The sequence below is a fragment of the Furipterus horrens genome, unplaced genomic scaffold (genome assembly GCF_987537825.1).
Source record: "Furipterus horrens unplaced genomic scaffold, mFurHor1.1.pri manual_scaffold_5, whole genome shotgun sequence".
NCBI classification, from domain to species: Eukaryota; Metazoa; Chordata; class Mammalia; order Chiroptera; family Furipteridae; genus Furipterus; species Furipterus horrens.
The window spans coordinates 1,727,957-1,744,957 of record NW_028327175.1 but is presented as its reverse complement, the minus strand read 5'-3'; the positions used below and the strand labels follow the sequence as shown (position 1 = coordinate 1,744,957).

At 60.9% G+C, this 17,001-nt stretch overlaps 1 long non-coding RNA gene across 1 annotated transcript; it reads right to left on the bottom strand.

Moving 5' to 3' along the window:
- Positions 1–7,818: 7,818 nt before the first annotated feature.
- LOC150008112 (uncharacterized) lies at positions 7,819–8,594 on the bottom strand. Its single transcript, XR_016511272.1, has 3 exons — positions 8,550–8,594; positions 8,176–8,336; positions 7,819–7,924 (listed from the first exon to the last, which is right to left on the bottom strand). It is a non-coding gene; the product is annotated as an uncharacterized LOC150008112 (long non-coding RNA).
- Between the last annotated feature and the right edge of the window lie 8,407 nt (positions 8,595–17,001).

The window sequence follows — 17,001 nt, the reverse complement described above, 5'->3', positions numbered from 1 at the left end:
GGTTCTTGTAACCCCCACCACGGGAGGCTCCTCGGCTTCCGACTGCCTGTCTCCTGCTCAGCGTCACCCAGACTCCCGGCCCCACCCAGCCACCGGCTTCCATGGGAAGCCACCCCCGAGTGGCCAGGGCTGCACATGGCCTGCCGAGGCTGGCACGCCGCTCCCACAAGGCCCATGTAGAGTCAGGCCCACGCAGAAGCCTTGCGCCAAGTCCCAGAGCCCTGGGTGGTTTCTGGTCACTTATTTGTCCACAGGCATGAGACAGCGCCACGCCCCCCCGCCCGCCCCAGGGGCTCAGACGCAAGGCCGACAGGCACCGGACCTCGTCAGGGGGAGACGTGCTTCTGCTGAGCTTGTGCTGCTAACCAGAGCCGCACTGCTGACCCCCGTTAGAGAAGCACAGAAGCCGCAGGAAACCTCTCGGCCACCTCAGACCTCACACATTGATGTGGAGTCGTGGGGCTCCACTTCCCAGAGAGACAACTCCTGCTGCTTTTGGCCTCTCCTTATGCAAATTGCACATGGACCTCAATCCTGCCTTCAGCCCCACAAGGGGGTGAGCATTCAGAAAAATGCACCCCAAAGACCCCGCTGCCTCGTGGCTTCTCTGGATCCAGAGCACAGAAGGTTTTCAAGTTAGAGAAATGCAGGGCGTCCCCACCTTTCCAGGGCCCTTTCCCACCTACACGCTAGGGTCCTGCGTCTCAGGTGCCCCCCACGGGCGGGAGAAACAGCCACGTGTCACGTGTGTTCATGGGGCGTTTGCCCACGGAATGTACTGGCAGCAGCCGGCATGGAGGAGAGGACAGAGGGGCACCCCAAGCGAAGCCCCCCGAGGGCGGGGGCTCCCGTTTCCGGGAGGGTGCACCAGGAACGCCCAGCAGCACTGAGGGTGGTGAGACGAGTCAGGAGAACGAGGGGAAGGGCCCGGGTTTCTGGCCCGCGGGAGAGCGGCGTGGGGACGCGACGGGAGACAGAGCTGCCGGGCCCTGGGGGGGGGGGGGGTCGGACACAGGGCGGGGGCGTGGCAGACCGTGCCCCGAAGAGTTCGGGCAGTGTGGTGGGCATCCCGGGGGCCGTGGGGTCAGGGGAAGCCGCCGTTGGGAAAGGGCTGCTGCAGAGTGGAGCTCGCTTTCAGGTGGGGAAAGGTGGGGTCCTCCAGGAGAGAGAGGGGCGCTGGGTGTGTCCCAGAAGAGGCGGGAGGGGTGGGGGCCCGGCGGAAAGCGGGGCTCTGTCCCCAGCAAGCGCAGAGGAGGTGAGGATGGACGCAGGCGACGGCAAGTGTACGGGTCAGAACGTGGCGGGCACAGCCTGGAAGCCTCCATTGCTCTCTGGGGTGCGCGGTGCCTGTGGAGCACAGGTGGGCTCCGCGGGCCTGGAAGGTCACCATGGTCCTCGGCCCAGCCGCCTCCCCTTCCCCGCTGCGTGCCAGGTGGCTTGTCAGCAGGTTGCGTGACTCCCGTGATGCCCGTGAGCGCAGAGGTAAACACAGAACCAGCTGGTAGGCAGACAGGTGACAGGCAGATACAGGTACACGTGACAGACAGTGGTGTCGCACCGACCGGCACAGCTGTCATTGTCCCATGTAGACCAGACCCCTGCCTCGGACACAGCAAAGGAAAAGGATGGTACGGACCCCGGCTCGCGAGTGTTCCCGACTGGCGTGGCGAAGGCTCGGAGCCGGAGAGAGCCGCCGGCCCTGAAGCCTGGGCGGCAGAGGGTAATGACACCCCGACCGCTGCTCTGTGACACAAGAAGAGCTGGTGGCTTCAGGCACCTCCCAGGGGAAGAGCCAATGGCCCCCAGTGCCCTAAAGGCCCACGTGACCTGCGCCCACCTCTGATCCTCTGCCGCCACCTCCCTCCTGGTGACTCCTCCGGACAAGAAGCCACAGCCTCAGCGTCGACGGTGAGGACACCCTCTGCCCGCTCCCCCCAGAAGTCGGCAGGTCCTTACTTAGCACATCAGCCCCACCCCCCGAGAACTGCCTTCTGCATCGGGAGGGCTGTGGAACTTCTGTGACACTCACGTGGGGACGAGGGCCCTGGGGGCGGCAGGCGGGAGGTCGCAGAGCATGAGAAACCCTCTGGTCCTGAGTCAGCGGCTGGGGAGGGCCATCGGGAAGGGCTGGGCCAGGACGGAAAGAGATCACCTGCCGAGCTTCCCGGTCACACCCAGCAGCCTCCCCTTCCCGAGACTCTGCTTCCTCTCTCTAAAGGCCCGTTTGTGAACTGTGCAGCTCTCCGGAGCCGTGCGACGCCGCCTACGTCTGCAGCGGAGGAGTGAGGACAAGTCAACCCAATGAGACGGCCCCCCTATGCCCTCCTCAGGGTCCCATTCGGAAACACGCACCGTGAGAGCCCCTCAGGGACTCACCGCACTCGGGAGGGGCCAGGCCTGAAAGGGAAGGAAGAAGTCAGAGGCACAGGGCCAGAGAGACGCCTCTGGAGACTCACTTCCTCCAGCCAGGATCGGCGTGAGGACCGGGCATCAGCGCAAGCCACGCAGAAGTCACTCGCAGGCAGGTCTGGGAGCTGCAGGGACAGACACCACACTGTGGGAGGTGGCATTCTAAGGGACCCCATTAAAATAATCCTGAATTTCAACCCCTCCAATAGCCCAGTACCCCCATCGCCTCTTCCCCAAACTCAGGAATTGGGGGCAGCCTGTCTTTACCTCATGAGAAACAAGGACACACACCCATCCGGAGGGATATCTGACTCAAGAACCCAGGGATGAGCAGTCAGTGTCCCCCCAGTTCCCTCCCTCGTCCTCTAGGGAGCCGGCCAGGACTCACGGCCAAGTCCCTCTGAAGCCCCGGCCCCAGGGCTGGGCCGGGCTGCCTCCCACACTGGCAGCCCTGTGCCCAGTGCTCTGCAAGGCATCCCATCTCTGCCGTTTGGGAAATGTCATCCAATGAAGTCGTAGCCCAGAAACAGCCGTGACAAAGCCCCAGCGTGTGACAACCCCCGGCGCCTGTCCAGGGAGACCCCTGCTCTGCGGCTCCTCATTGAACCTCTTAGGAGTCAAGGCATCCATGGCGCACTCATGCCTCGTTTCACAGAACTGGGGGGAGCCCAGGGTCCCCCTCTTCCTGAAGCCTGTGCCCCAAACGATGCTTTGGAACGTATGTCTTGGCCAGCTGCCCGTCCCCAGAGCTGCCACCGGAGGGCTGCTTATGCTGCTGCCCACTGGTCACAGCCCTTCTGGACGCTCAGCGAGGGGCCGTTCAGCAAACGTCCGGTCCTTCCTCGGTCAACACCGGACGCCGGCCCTCTGGTGGTCTAATTGGGTGGCTTAGCCGTCCCCTTCACCACAGGCTCGCCACCAGGTGCCAGACAGCACAAGGGACAGATTCCACCCAAAGTCGCAGTTTAGTCCCCCAGCCTGGGAGACAGGAGAGGCCCCCCCTGCCCTGCCCACGGGATCACGCTTACGTGAAAGGCCAATTCCGAGGTGAGCGCGTGCCCATCCCATGGTCAAGTCCAGTGACAACGTCCTCCTTGCAGCCACAGGGCCAAGGGATTTCAGTCTGGAAAGCAGGTATGAAAGTCTGGGTCTTGGCAGGTTCTTAAACATCGTTCCATCAAAGACAGCGAGTCCTGTCAATACTCCCGATCACAGTCTCTCACACCCTGAGTTCACCTCTTAAAATTACTCCCCAGCCCGCTGCCAATTCGCACGCCCTCCTGCGTTTTCTTTCAATAAGAACATGCTGAGTGCCGAGAAGTCACTCTCGGGGGTCAGATCTCGGCTTAGGATTCTGCACAGCTGGTGGATAACCCTGCACACTTCGAAGATCACAGTGAAGTCACACAAAAATCACACCCACTCTACAAGTTATTTCAGAGTAAACCAATCCAGAGATGATATAACATCGACTCTCTGCTGTTCAGGTAGAAGGGAACCCTAATGGCCCTCATTCCTGGGGAGCCAACGTGAAGCAACTGGCAATATCCCCCCCCCCCCGCTCTTTCTCTACACACACACACACACACACACACACACACGCACGCCCATGAGCTGGGACCGGGAGGGACTGAGAAACCAGGAAGCAGCCACGCCCCTCAAGGGGTTCCTCTTGCCCCAGCCCAGCAGCACACGCGGCTCTGTGCGCTGGCGCCCCGTGGAGCGTGTCCCAGAAACCACGGGGACCGTGGGTGCAGCGAGCGTGGCTGCAGGTCTGAAAAGCTACCTGGTCCTGTGCAAGCGTGAGGTTGCAGACTCCACAGGGGTCGCTGGGATGATGGCAGACGTGTCCGATGGAGGGGTGCTGCTTCCCGGGAGCACAGGACACCCCATTCACAGATGAAGGCTCAGGACGCTGCACCCTGACAGCCCCTGACTGCCCGTCCCAGCACACTGCACCGCGGACACCCCTTTCCCCCCCGTCGCCCCCAGGCACCTCACTGCTCCCACTCCCATCACACCCGGATGTGGCCTGGATCGCAGCACCCACGTGTCTTTGCTCAGAGTTTAGGTGACCCCGCAGCACCTTGCATGGGGTGAGCGCTTCCCACGCAGAGATGGGAATTGGCTTCCATTTCCTTCACAGCTCAGGCATTCATTTGTTCAATGACTGTTGGTGGGGACACGGGGAGGTGACGTCCGGGGGGCTTCAGAGCATCTCCGTTCTCAGCTCGCGGCTTTGAGAGCCCTGCTCAGTGGGTCTGGCCCAAGCCTGTGGGCTGGGCATGGGGGTCAGAGGTGAGGGACGAGGGCAGTTTTACAGGAAGTGAGTAGGCGAGCCGGCCTCTTCCCAGTCATGTCTCGCAGACAGGTCCTAAAAAGAACCACCACCGAAACCATGCTAAGTGTGTCGGGCACTGTGCTGAGCGGTGTACGCACTTAATCACATCAGCGCTCGATGAGATACTCTCGACACGGCCGCCTTGTGGATCCCACGGCGCCGGGAGGCCTGCTGTTACGGACTCGCGAGACCAGCGCTTCTTTCAGGCAACTCTGTCGCTGAAACCCGCGCATCTCCTGGTGTGGGGGCACGTGAAGTGTCCCAGACAGAAAGCAAGCCGGCCCCTCCCCCTGGTGGTCTGCACACATTGTCCTGGAGCTGGAGGGGGAAGCTCGGAAGGAGGGGGCACACGGGGCCCTGCGGAGTGGGGCGCACACCTGCACCCTCTCAGGCGGGGAGCCCTGGGATGCGGCTCAACTGGGGTGGGTGTCGGCCAGAGCAGTTTTGTGTGTTTTTTAACATGTTTGTCCACAGACCCCAGGCCAAACAAGCATTTGGGGGTTTGAGCCTTAGAACACTGGACTGGCTGACGCCGAGACCCAACATTCCAGACACAGAGCTGGCCCTGGAGGCTGGCTTTGGCCCCAGGGGACACTTGGCAATGTCTGGGCATAGTTTCTGTCATGACTGGCTGAGAGCAGGGGGCAAAGGCTACTGGCCTGTAGTGGCTACAGGGCACAGGGCAGCCCCTCAGCGCAAAGATGATCTGGTCCAAGTGCTGCGGTGCTGAGGGTGAGGAATCCTGCCGCACCTGCCTGGGAGCCGCACCTGCCGCACCTGCCCCAGTGCTGCACCTGCCCCAGTGCTGCACCTGCCCAGGGAGCCGCACCTGCCCCAGTGCTGCACCTGCCCCAGTGCTGCACTTGCCCCAGTGCTGCACCTGCCCCAGTGCTGCACCTGCCCAGGGAGCCGCACCTGCCCCAGTGCTGCACTTGCCCCAGTGCTGCACCTGCCCCAGTGCTGCACCTGCCCAGGGAGCCGCACCTGCCCCAGTGCTGCACCTGCCCAGGGAGCCGCACCTGCCCCAGTGCTGCACCTGCCCCAGTGCTGCACCTGCCCCAGTGCTGCACTTGCCCCAGTGCTGCACCTGCCCCAGTGCTGCACCTGCCCAGGGAGCCGCACCTGCCCCAGTGCTGCACCTGCCCCAGTGCTGCACCTGCCCCAGTGCTGCACCTGCCCCAGTGCTACACCTGCCCAGGGAGCCGCACCTGCCCCAGTGCTGCACCTGCCCCAGTGCTGCACCTGCCCCAGTGCTGCACTTGCCCCAGTGCTGCACCTGCCCCAGTGCTGCACCTGCCCAGGGAGCCGCACCTGCCCCAGTGCTGCACCTGCCCAGGGAGCCGCACTTGCCCCAGTGCTGCACCTGCCCCAGTGCTGCACCTGCCCAGGGAGCCGCACCTGCCCCAGTGCTGCACCTGCCCCAGTGCTGCACCTGCCTGGGAACCACACCTGCCCAGGGAGCCGCACCTGCCCCAGTGCTGCACCTGCCCCAGTGCTGCACCTGCCCCAGTGCTGCACCTGCCCCAGTGCTGCACCTGCCCAGGGAGCCGCACCTGCCCCAGTGCTGCACCTGCCCCAGTGCTGCACCTGCCCAGGGAGCCGCACCTGCCCCAGTGCTGCACCTGCCCCAGTGCTGCACCTGCCCGGGGAGCTGCACCTGCCCAGGGAGCCCCACCTGCCTGCCTTGAAGCTCCGCTGCGTGCACTGCCTGCTGCACACCGGCGCCCTCCAGCGGCCAGCGGGAGCCATGCGCCTCAGTCCCAAGGATCTCCACGTTTTCCCCGCATCTGCTCAGCGCTGTGGGCTCATTTAAAGTGACAGCGTGCAGGTGGGCTCTCCCTTCACAATGAGCCTCTGCTGTTCTCCAGCTGGTTAACTTGATGGCAACAGTCTTGCGGAGGCAGAGCGCACAGCCCCGGAGAGGGAGCATGAGAGCCAGGAATCTTCTCTCTTGTGTGTCCCCTCCCCCGCCCTCTCCCCCTCCCCCTCCCTCTCACTCTCTCCATTTCATCCCATCAGTGCGGTGACTTGCACTCCCGTAGCTCGCAGACTTGTATCTTCATGGCTTTCCTGGACACCCCAGAGAGCTGAGCCCCAACCACAGAGCGCTCTCCCACATCAGCAAAAGCAGCAGACGCCCCTGCGCGTGCGCAGAGCTCCATGACCACCCCCCACCCCGTGGAAACTGACCCTCCATCCTGGAAGCAACGCGGAGACCTTATTAAATCTCTTCTTTCCCGTCCCCGTGGTTTTAAGCTCTCGGCTGATTGCTTTGGCCCTCGTATGGGATCTGTATCACGTGCTGGACTTACAGGGAAGGCGGCAGCCCCGGACTCCTTCTAGGTCTCCCCCTGACCTGCCCTCCCAGGTGTCCGCCTTGTGCACGTGCTCTGTGGCCCGGGTGAGGGTCGCAGTACCCGTGGGGCCAACAGGGACGTCTGGCCGCAACCCTGGGTCTCCGGCATCTCCTCCAGCCTCCCTGCCCCTGCTGCTCTGGGTTTGGCCGGTCGGAGAAGCTCCGGATCCATCGACTTCGAATGCCTCAAAGATTTCGTGTTCAAAGTAAGGCGGGTCGTTCATCCCCCCTGCAAGCAGCGTGACCACTGCCTTTCCGAGGAAAGGAGAGCTTTGAGCCTGTCTACTTAGGACCTGGGAGCTAAAAATGGTGTCGCGCTCTTGAAGCTGCGTGTGTGGGCGGAAGAAGGCCACGTTAGGCTCAGTGTCAACGGTTACCTGCTTCTCCAAGTCGCCTCCCTTGCTCAGACATCAGCTCAGCAGGAATCTCTGGTCCTAAGGGCCAAGGCCCCTTCCCGTGAGAACGGTCTGAGAACCGCCAGCCACGCTCAGGGGCACGGGGAGCATCGGGACACCTAAGTCCTGTTCTCAGGGCGCCGGCCGCAGAGCAGCACCTCGAGAGCCCCAGGGCTCCAGGAACCAGAGGCCAGCGAGGGGCAACTTGGAGAGTCATCGTAAAAGGTAATCAAACCAAAAGGTAGCCGTGGTGACTGAAAAAGAAGTTCTCCGATTTCAAAGAAACGTTTCTGAACAGGTCGAGGCGGCCGTTAGATTTAGGCTCTGGAGACGAAGGTGCCACTTGGGGGCGCCAATGGGTTTTAAGACAATCCCCGTCGGCCAAGGTCAGCGCCATCTTGGGCCCAGACTAGCCGGCAAGTTCTATGAAATGAGAATGAATTTAGGTCTCACTTCGAGGGAACGGGAGGAAAACAATGATCTAGTCTCTTTAAACTCAAGTGCGATTAACCAAGGGTCAGTCCACAACCCCTAAATTCCCCTTTACGAAGCTGCCCAGCCAATGCCGTAAAAAGCGATACTGTGTTAGGAGGTGCCCTGTGTACTTTTGTGGAAGGGACCGTTGCTTACGACCAGCATTCCAGAGTGAAGCGAGAAAATCAGCGGGGACTCACTGCGTAAGAGAACCGTCCGACTTCTGACCGGAAACCGAAGCTGCTTGGGTTCCACGGGGAAAACTCGGCTTTGCTCGGGTGTTTGGAAACTTCAGGGGAAATAAAAGCTGATACGTGACCCCGACTTCCTTCTCAGGCTTTGTTTGCCTTCCCCGGGGACCCTAGTAAGTGACAAGGAGAGCTGAAGGTCCCTAGGCAGGGGTCACCGAGGCTCCATGGGGTGTGGGTGGGGATGGCCCAGAGACACTTGTCTGCTGTCAGTAGAGGACATTGGTGTTCCCCGGAGTTTCCAGAGGGAGCCAGCCAGGAGTGGGGGGACAGTAGCAGAGCTAGAGTCGTGCAGGACCGTCCCAGCGGGCACTTCCCCGCCCTACCTTCCCGTAGCCCGCTCGCCGCTCCTCCCAGGCTCGGAACTCCGCCTGAGCTCCGCGCTCGCCTTTTCCTGCCGGCGGCTCGTTGCTCAGCAGCTCTCCTCGGGCGGCCCCGCTGCCCCAGCTGCTTCACGTGTGAACACGGGCTTCGCCCCCTGGCCGTACAGACCCCCGGCGGCGAGAGACCGCTGGCCCGTTGCTGTGACTCCCGCTGCCCAGCCTAGGAACGGTTCAGGCGCGCAAGGAAGACAGTGAAGTTTCCCGCGTCACCTAAAAAAGAACGAGAAAGTGAAAAGCGCTTTTCTTCCGTGCACTTGTCTCTAAGGAGGAGAAGCTGATTTCTGTGAGTGAAAAGGCCTGAGATGTCAAAATCTATGCTGAGGATCAAAACACGCATAAACTGCACTCACAGGCCTGAGGGTTGGTTTTTTTTCAGGTAGATGACCATGAAGGTAATGTAGCAATCTAAGGGCTGTGCTTGCAGAAAAAGACTGAGACAGGAGAGTCAGAGGCAGAGAAACCCCTCGGCAGGTGGAAGAGAAACTGAGGCAAGGGCATGAATCCAGGCCGGAGAGTTGGAGCAACTTCCAGCCAGCGGGTGAATCGCAAGGCCTGCCCTCCCAAACCAAGGACACCGGAGAGCAAACGGTTTACACCACACCTCTCCCCGCTGATGGGAGGACGCAGAGCCTCCCTGGCCATGAACCCCAGGTGTCTGGGTGGAGGAGATGCTGATGCAGACGGAGAGATACCACCCAGGCCACGGAGCAGCCTGGGAGGAAGCCATGACCCCCCTTTCAGCTCCCCTCCACTCACTCCCAAGGAAACAGCAGGTGGGCCCCCCTCCCAGACTCCCATGTTCCCCTCTGTCATTTGCTTCTGAAAGACCGAGGGAAGGTGGGCGTGAGGGTTTGGACCCCGCCCGCTCAGGTCACTGGCCTCCTATAGGAAGGAAAGCCCAGGCACAATCCAGGCCCCGCCTCTGCTTTGCGGCTGAGCGGCCCCAGGCAGCATGAGCCCCGCACTCCGTTGCCCTCCGGTTCCAAACCTAGGAATGTTGTAACAGGTTAGTCAGAAGGGGAGAAGGTGGCCTCCAGCACTCAGTCCTGTGCCCATCACTTCCTAGTCGTTATCTTTAAATGCCGGGAATCCTGCTCAGAGAGAACGGAACCACTCATCGAAGGCCTGGCGTGGACACAGAAGACGGGAGCTCTGGGCACGGAGAATCTAAAGGGCACTCACTGTCCCGACGGCAGGTCTCGCCTCCCTGGAAGCCGCTGCAGGCCCTGCAAGCTGCCAGCGCCCAGCCACAGGGGGCCTAATGGAGCCTGAGACCCTCAAGCTCCCCTCCGCCCGCTCCACGCTCCAGGGGGGCTGTGAGCACCAGCTCCCCCGACAGGTCCAGGGCTGCACTGCATGGCATGGGGAGCCCCTGCCCACTGAGGCCTCCCGAGCCTGCCCCCCTCAGGCTGGCACCATGTCGGGCCTCCCAGCTGGACCTGACTGAGCTGCTTCTGGCAGGAGGCGGCCAGTCTTGACTGTAGTTCTGGAAGCTTCCGGCTTTCTCGGCTGTTCCCTGGGAGCGGGAAGGAAACGCCCTGTGACCCTGAGGCCCCATGTTTGGGGGAGAACGTATTGGGAGGAGAGGTGCATCCACCTCTTCCTGAACCACGTGGCACTTGTCCTCTGTCCAAACCCACAAGATTATTTCCTACGACATCTGTCCATTATGGAGTCCCTGGAAACCTGGCCACTGGACAGAGCCGCCTGGCTGACCACCTGCCTGGACCCAGCTGTCCCAGCTGACGGCTCAGTGCCCCACCAGCAGCGAAGGGGAAAGCCCACAAGTGGAAGCAGATGGCGGAAAATATCTCGCTCATCAGTGACTCCAGCTGTGCGGAGCCCTCTGAGGGCGTCATTAGAAACACGGCTAAATCTCGGCAACGTCCACAGCACCGTCACGCGCCAGCCTTCCCGTGTGCAGTGACCTTGACGTGCCCACCGTCAGCCCCGTAGTTGGCGTCCCGGAGGCGGAATGCGGGTGAAGTTTCCGCCAGCTGTGCCGGACTGTTCTGACCGCGCCCCGGGCCAGCATGTAGGAGCCCCCTGAGCCACCATCCGTCATCGCCGGAGGCGGGGGTTGCCCTCCCCGTGGCCAGCCCCCTGGCTCCTGCGTCCGGGCGCAGGGCTCGTTTTCCGTCCGTGAGTCACACTTTGTCAGATTCGGACCCCTTTGGGCCCCCCAGCCAGGAAGAGTCGTGCAGGGCGCCTCCATGAGTATAAACCCATCCATTCCCTCCATTACTCTGTGAGGGGCAGGTCTGTAAATGACCAAACGGACTCTCGCATAAGGAGGGTGACTTCCTGATTCATGGTCTTGGGTAAGCGGCAGAGCCCTTGTTCATGATTCTGGGGGAAACCAATCCCAGGGATCCGTGACCTTCCCTGGTTTGAAAGGAAAGAGAGAGACAATGCCTCTTGACTCGAAAAGGTATTGTTGATCTGGGGGTGTGTGTGTGTGATAAAGAGAATGGGAGAGAGAGGCAGACAGACAGACAGACAGACAGGCAGAGTCCGCGTGTGCCTGCCCGGAAAGCAGACTGAGCTCGCGGAACATCAGTTTGGCGCCCAGGAGCGCTGGTGGCAGGATCTCTGGTTCTTTCCCCCTTACCATTGTGACCCGTATATTTTAGGCAGAAACTCCCTATTATTTCAGATTATATGATTGTTAAATAAAAGATTCCCTTTTTTTCCACTGAGCACTGTCTTTGGAGGTTTGCCTGGTAGTTGGCGAGCAGTAGGACTCTCCTCACTCATCGAGGTCAGTAACAATAGCTGATCATAGACCTGAATATAAAATACAAAATTATAAAACTCCTAGAAGGTAACGTAGGAGAAAACCTAGATGACATTGGGTATGGAAATGACTTTTTAGACAGGGCACCAAAGACAGGATCCCTGAGAGAAATCATGGACAAGTTGTTTGTCATTTAAATTTTAAAGTTCTGCCTGTAAAAACAAAATCAAGGGACTTAGAGGGCAAACCACCAACTGGGAGAAGATACCTGCAAAAAAAGTATCTGATAAAGGACTGGTGTCCAAAATATGCTTAGCACCCACTGGGGAAGCCCGGGCACGAGACGGGGCGCATTGGCACATGTGGGGAGAGGCCCCGTGAGCCCTTGCCCACGTGAAGTCGGTCCCAGCGCCACAGAGCTGACCGCTCACAGAAGCCGGAACGGGAGACGGGGTCTGCCATGGCCCCTGAGCGGTGGCGGACGAGGCAGGGGGAGACGCAGGCTGATGCGAGGTATAAAGAGGTCGGTCAAGTCTGCACGATGCAAGAGCCCTACGGAAGGAACAAAGCTGAGCGCCTGGTGGGGCGCAGAAGAGGAAGTGGGAGCGTAAATCCCGGCAGGAGAGGGGCCCGGAAATCTTTCACGACTGAGGAGACGCTTGAGCCCCACTCCGAGGGGTGGGGGGCTGTGGACATGAGTGGACATCTTGGAATAAGGAAAAACAGAGGGGTGTTCTAGCAAGGAACCGGGGGATGGCGGCTAAGTCACAGAAAAGTCCCCTAGCTGGGCACCCCGGAAGCAGACCATCAGATGAGGACTTGAGCACTCAGATGATCTGGGAGGTGACCCCAAGGAGCTCAGTGAGGAGTGGGGACATGCCGGAGGGAAGGGAACGGGGTCTCCATGTGTCCCGTGAGCAGGCTGTCTGCGGGCCGCTGGTGCTCTGTCCCACGGGAAACCCCTCGGGGGAGGCAGCGTGTGGGCCCCTCACTCCTGGTGGGAGACGTGTGAGTGGTTTCCAGTCACCTCTGTTGTCACGGCTCGTGGGCGGCTCGCAGGGGCACCGACTCCGGGGTTCAGGCCCATCCTCGGGGCCGGCCAGTCACAGCAGGGTCTCGGGTGATTTCGGGAGAAAGTCACTGAGGATGGAGGTGGTGGCGAGTCCCAGGGGCCACGGCTGGGCCCTGACACGCCTGCTCAGGAAGCGGGGGCCCCCTGGGGACAGGGCCTGAGTGGTGAGTAGGGACGGGGCATGTTTGGGGCTGGGCCTCAGCGCCCTTAAGGCCTTCGTGTGGAAGTAGGTGGCAGGGGTGTCTGACAGTTGTCGCCGCTGCCCACATCCAGCTGGCCGTGGCCTTCGAGGCTGTGAACTGTGTGGCCGGACCTTCCAATGTTTCAGGACAGGCTGGAAATACACTTCTTTGCCTTTGAAATGCCTTCCTGTCTAAACGTGAACGGCTCTTCAGTGGTTTAGGACAAGCAGTCGCTACCTGAACAGAATGCACAGACTGAGAACAACGATCCCCCAGGCCGAGTGCAGCCACCAAGGGGCTACAGCGGTGGGCCACGAGGGGACGCGTCAGCGAGCCCGGGCTGCGGCCAGTTCTGGGCTTGGAAATGTGCGCTTAATTGGTTTCCACTGGACAACCACCGGCTGGTGTTGAGGAGGGGCGAGGAGCGACCCCCGCCCTCCCGGGGAAAGATGAGCGCGGCCGTGGTGCAGAGGCCGGAGGGGGGCGTTGGCGGTGGGTGGCAGCGGGGGACTCCCAGGGCTGCGGCCTGTTCAGGGTGGACGTCCTGGGGCCTGGAGCGTGGGGGTCGGAGCTTGGCCCAGGCGCAGTGGGAGGGAGAGGCACGATGAAATGCGGATGCATCAGTACACATAAAGCACTACGTCCTTGGTGGGAAAAGGGCGTTCACTGGGTGCAAGCCACCCTGCCAGAGTAAGAGCTGGGTGAGGGAAAACGTGGGGTGCAGGTACCCCCAGCTTCAGAGCTCGGCCCCTTGCCGAGCCACAGTGTGGAAATGTGGGTCTCACACCCGCGACCCCCACCCACACACGCACCAAGCCACCCATGGAAGAGGATGCTAAGGAGCCCAGTGAGCCAGTGCTGGGTGGGGAGCCAGGGGCCACCCAGCGGTGACCGTCTGAGCCACCAAGGGGCTGCATGGGGCTGGGACCGAGACTCCAGGACTCTCCGCCTCCCGCTCAGCCCTCCTCTCCCATTATGTTGACAGAATCTCCAAAATTCAGGACCCAAAGTGTCAGGGCAGGGTCCAGACCGGCCCTGAGGCATGTCCCCAGCTTCCTTCTAGCTCCCAGGCTCTCAGACCCAGCGCTTCCAGGGCCATCGCCTCCGCCATTGTTCGTTCTCTCCTCCCCGTCCCGTGCTCTCTGCCCCAGACGACACGCATCTGATCTTTGCTCTGCCCTTGCGTGCTTCCGTTGCAGGTAACGGGACAAGCCAGCTGATGCGGACCCTGTTACTGCCCCGCCCCGTCCCCTCTCGCCCACCTCGGGCCCCCCTGCGGCCGGGGCCAGCTCCCGTGTGTTAGGAGTGTGGGTGGCCCCAGGACAAACACCCCGAGGCACCACCCTCAAGCACAGAGGGATGGATGTTGGGGGATCAACAGCTGGTTCCCAAAGGAGCTCGATCTTCTTCTCAGGGGACAGCCGGTCCTTCCTGGGCATCACGCCCCGATCCCAAGACACCACCCCCGTGCGCTGCGGGTCACTCAGCACCTCGGTGCGCAGAGGTGGGACTGCGGTGGCGGGGGCCCTGGTGGGAGAAGTCATCCTGGGCTGCATCGGAAAGACACTGGGACCCGGGAGCAGGGAAGGAACGGAGACAGAGGAGGCTCTGTTCCCCGGCCCCGGCCCCCAGGGGACACACCGTGTTCAGAGGGGGACAGAAACCAAACGCCATGTTAAAGGCCGGAGAAGTTAGAAATTACTTCCCCAGCACCAGTGAGCTGCTCCTCCCATTTGTGTTGCTGGAAAGCGCGTGCCCAAGCTCTAGCCGCCGGGGCAGCACGCGCGGGAGGCAGGGTTCCGACGATGGCTTCTGCTCCCCGGCGGAGCGTTAGACGCGTCGGCTGCTTTGTCAACCGCCCGGGCCCTGTCTCCACTGCAGACCCGCTGAGCAGGGACCCCGGGCCACGGCCCGACCCCCACGGCCGTCCACGCCCACGGGACCCAGACGCGCAGCCTCAGGCTCAGACGTGGCAGCCCGCAGCCCAGACACGATGGCCCAGAGCCAGCGCCGCCGCGGGACGGCAAAGCCCAGTTGGCGTCTCTACCAGCTTCCTCTGGCCACTGGGGCAAATGGCCACCAGGCTGTGGCTTCAAACAACACAGTGGGCTATCGTACGGCTGTGGAGGTCGGAGGTCCAAAATGGGCCTTGCTGACCTAGCCAGGTGTCGGCAGGACGCTTCCCCGCGGGTTCGGGGGGAGCACCCCCGTGTCTCCCTCAGCGCCTGGGAGCCTGGGCTCTGGTCCCTCCCTCCACCTGCAGAGCCAACAGCTCGGAGCACCTTCAGGGCTCTCTCTCCGCCTCCGTCCTCGGGTTTCCTTCTCCGGTGCGCACGAGGACCCCTGTGCTTACCTCGGGTCCGCCCGGGAATCCAGGATAATCTCTCCCCTCAAGTTCTTTCATCCGACCTCCTCTGCAGAGCATATTTGGTCATGTGAGGCAACGGTCTCCCGCATCACAGGGATCCGGATGCGGGCGTCTTTGGGGTTCACTGCTCTGCCCACCACAGATGCTTAAAGAGCTGGGGGAAGGGCCGTGAGGTCCCCTTGCTGCAGAGCTGGGCCAACTCCGAAAGCTGCCTGGGTCCCGACAGCGGCTTCCAGAGCTTCTTGCTCGGGCCCGGGAGAAAGCAGAGGTTCCGGTGAGAACTCTGGGCCGACTCTCCTGCTCCCCCCTCTTCCCTCCCTGCTCCCCGCCCCCCACGCCCCAGTAAAGCTTGCTCTGCGGGCTCCTGGACGAAGGACTTAATGCTTTCCTCCGTGAGTCCGTTCTGGGAGACAAGAGAAAACTACAGTTTCCCAATTTCGCTTTAAAACCCATCACTTGTCATGCAAACAGCGAGGAAGGCCCTAAGCCCGTGAGCGGGGGTCAGCCCCTGACGGTCAGCCACATGCTTCTCTCTTTAGCCGGGACCCATGGGCTGCACCTCCCACCGCGCTGCGCTCCCACTGGAAGCCCAGTAAGAGGAGGGAGAGGAACGTGTCCTTCCCCCTCCCACCGACCGTGGGAGTACCCGACCAGCAGACAGGTGCCGTGGTGCAGAGCCTTCCAGAACCGCTCCGGGGCCCGTGTCCCATCCTCTTCGGACTTCCAGCCGCCCTGCGGAGACAGATCCCCTTCCTCCCAAAGCTCCACTGTGCGGCCTGCCATCACCAAGGAGATACTGGGTTAGATTACAGATTGTTCTCAGGGGCCGGCCCAGACATCACATCAGCACTTCCTGATTGCATTGATACGTGTTTCTATTATTCGCTTATTTGTGCCTCCAGAAACAATTCTTTTCTGTTGTTTTACTAAAAACAGCATGGCAAGGTCTCTGTATCACCTCGTGATTATTTCCCCGGGCAGTCCGTGCACCTTTGTCCCTGGGGACCGCGGTGACGTGCATCTGCAGGAACGTCGGGGAGTTCTCACCAACAGTTTCCTGTTATTGATATGCTTTTGTTTAGCGGTGATCTTTTTTTTTTTTTTACTCATTCAGTTTCTCAAGGGAAAAATAAACAGGCACGTGACAGTTGTCAGAGTCATGGGATATCATCTGCGGGCCTGACAAACGTGTTTTCTTCAGGGACCCGGCCCTCTGGCAGGGAGGTGTGCACCCAGACAATCAGTGATCACTCACTTGTCCCCTTGGTTCCCACGCGCTCCAGGGGCTGCGTGTCTCATTGTGCGGAGGAAATTCCAGTCTCGAAAAAGCCTGCACCAAAATAGAACATGAGATTCATTGATGAGAGGTCATTGGTCTCTCTGAGCGCTAAGCTGCAGGAAGGCCAGGTCTGAGTTTCCATCGGCCACGCAGCAGAGGCCCATCACCACAGAGGCCACCTCGCATGAGCTGAAGTGTCTGCGCCGGGCAAAGCAGGGACTGCGTTCCTTAAACACCGGATCCAGACTTTATAAACTATGGAAGATAGGACACGTACCCATGTTTCTCAGCCTTACGGTGGGCCACCATTTCAGCATCCATTTTAAATGAAATACTAAAATCCTTATCCCCGAAAGCACTCAGGAGCACATGGCAGGGGTTAGAGGCCATCTTCCCCGCACCGCTGCGCTCGGAAAACGGGCGCCGAAGACTGGCCCCAGCAACCAGAACTTCACGGGTCAGTGCCCGCGGCTACTTAAACGTAAATCGACTAGAATTGAATAACAGTGACAATTCAGGATGTGTGTCTCTAGGCACATTTCAAGGACGCAACAGCCACATGTAGCAGGAAGCCGTTGCACAGACACACGTTACTGAGCATGTCTATCACTAAACAAAGTGCTACTGCACGGCCGCCCACGGTGAGATCCCATGTGCACGCAAAGCCAGTGGACAGAACGCTAACACCTTCCAGGACGAACGTTCACGGATGTGAATCGCAGAGACCTGTTCCTTAGGTTTGGAAACTTCCCACTTT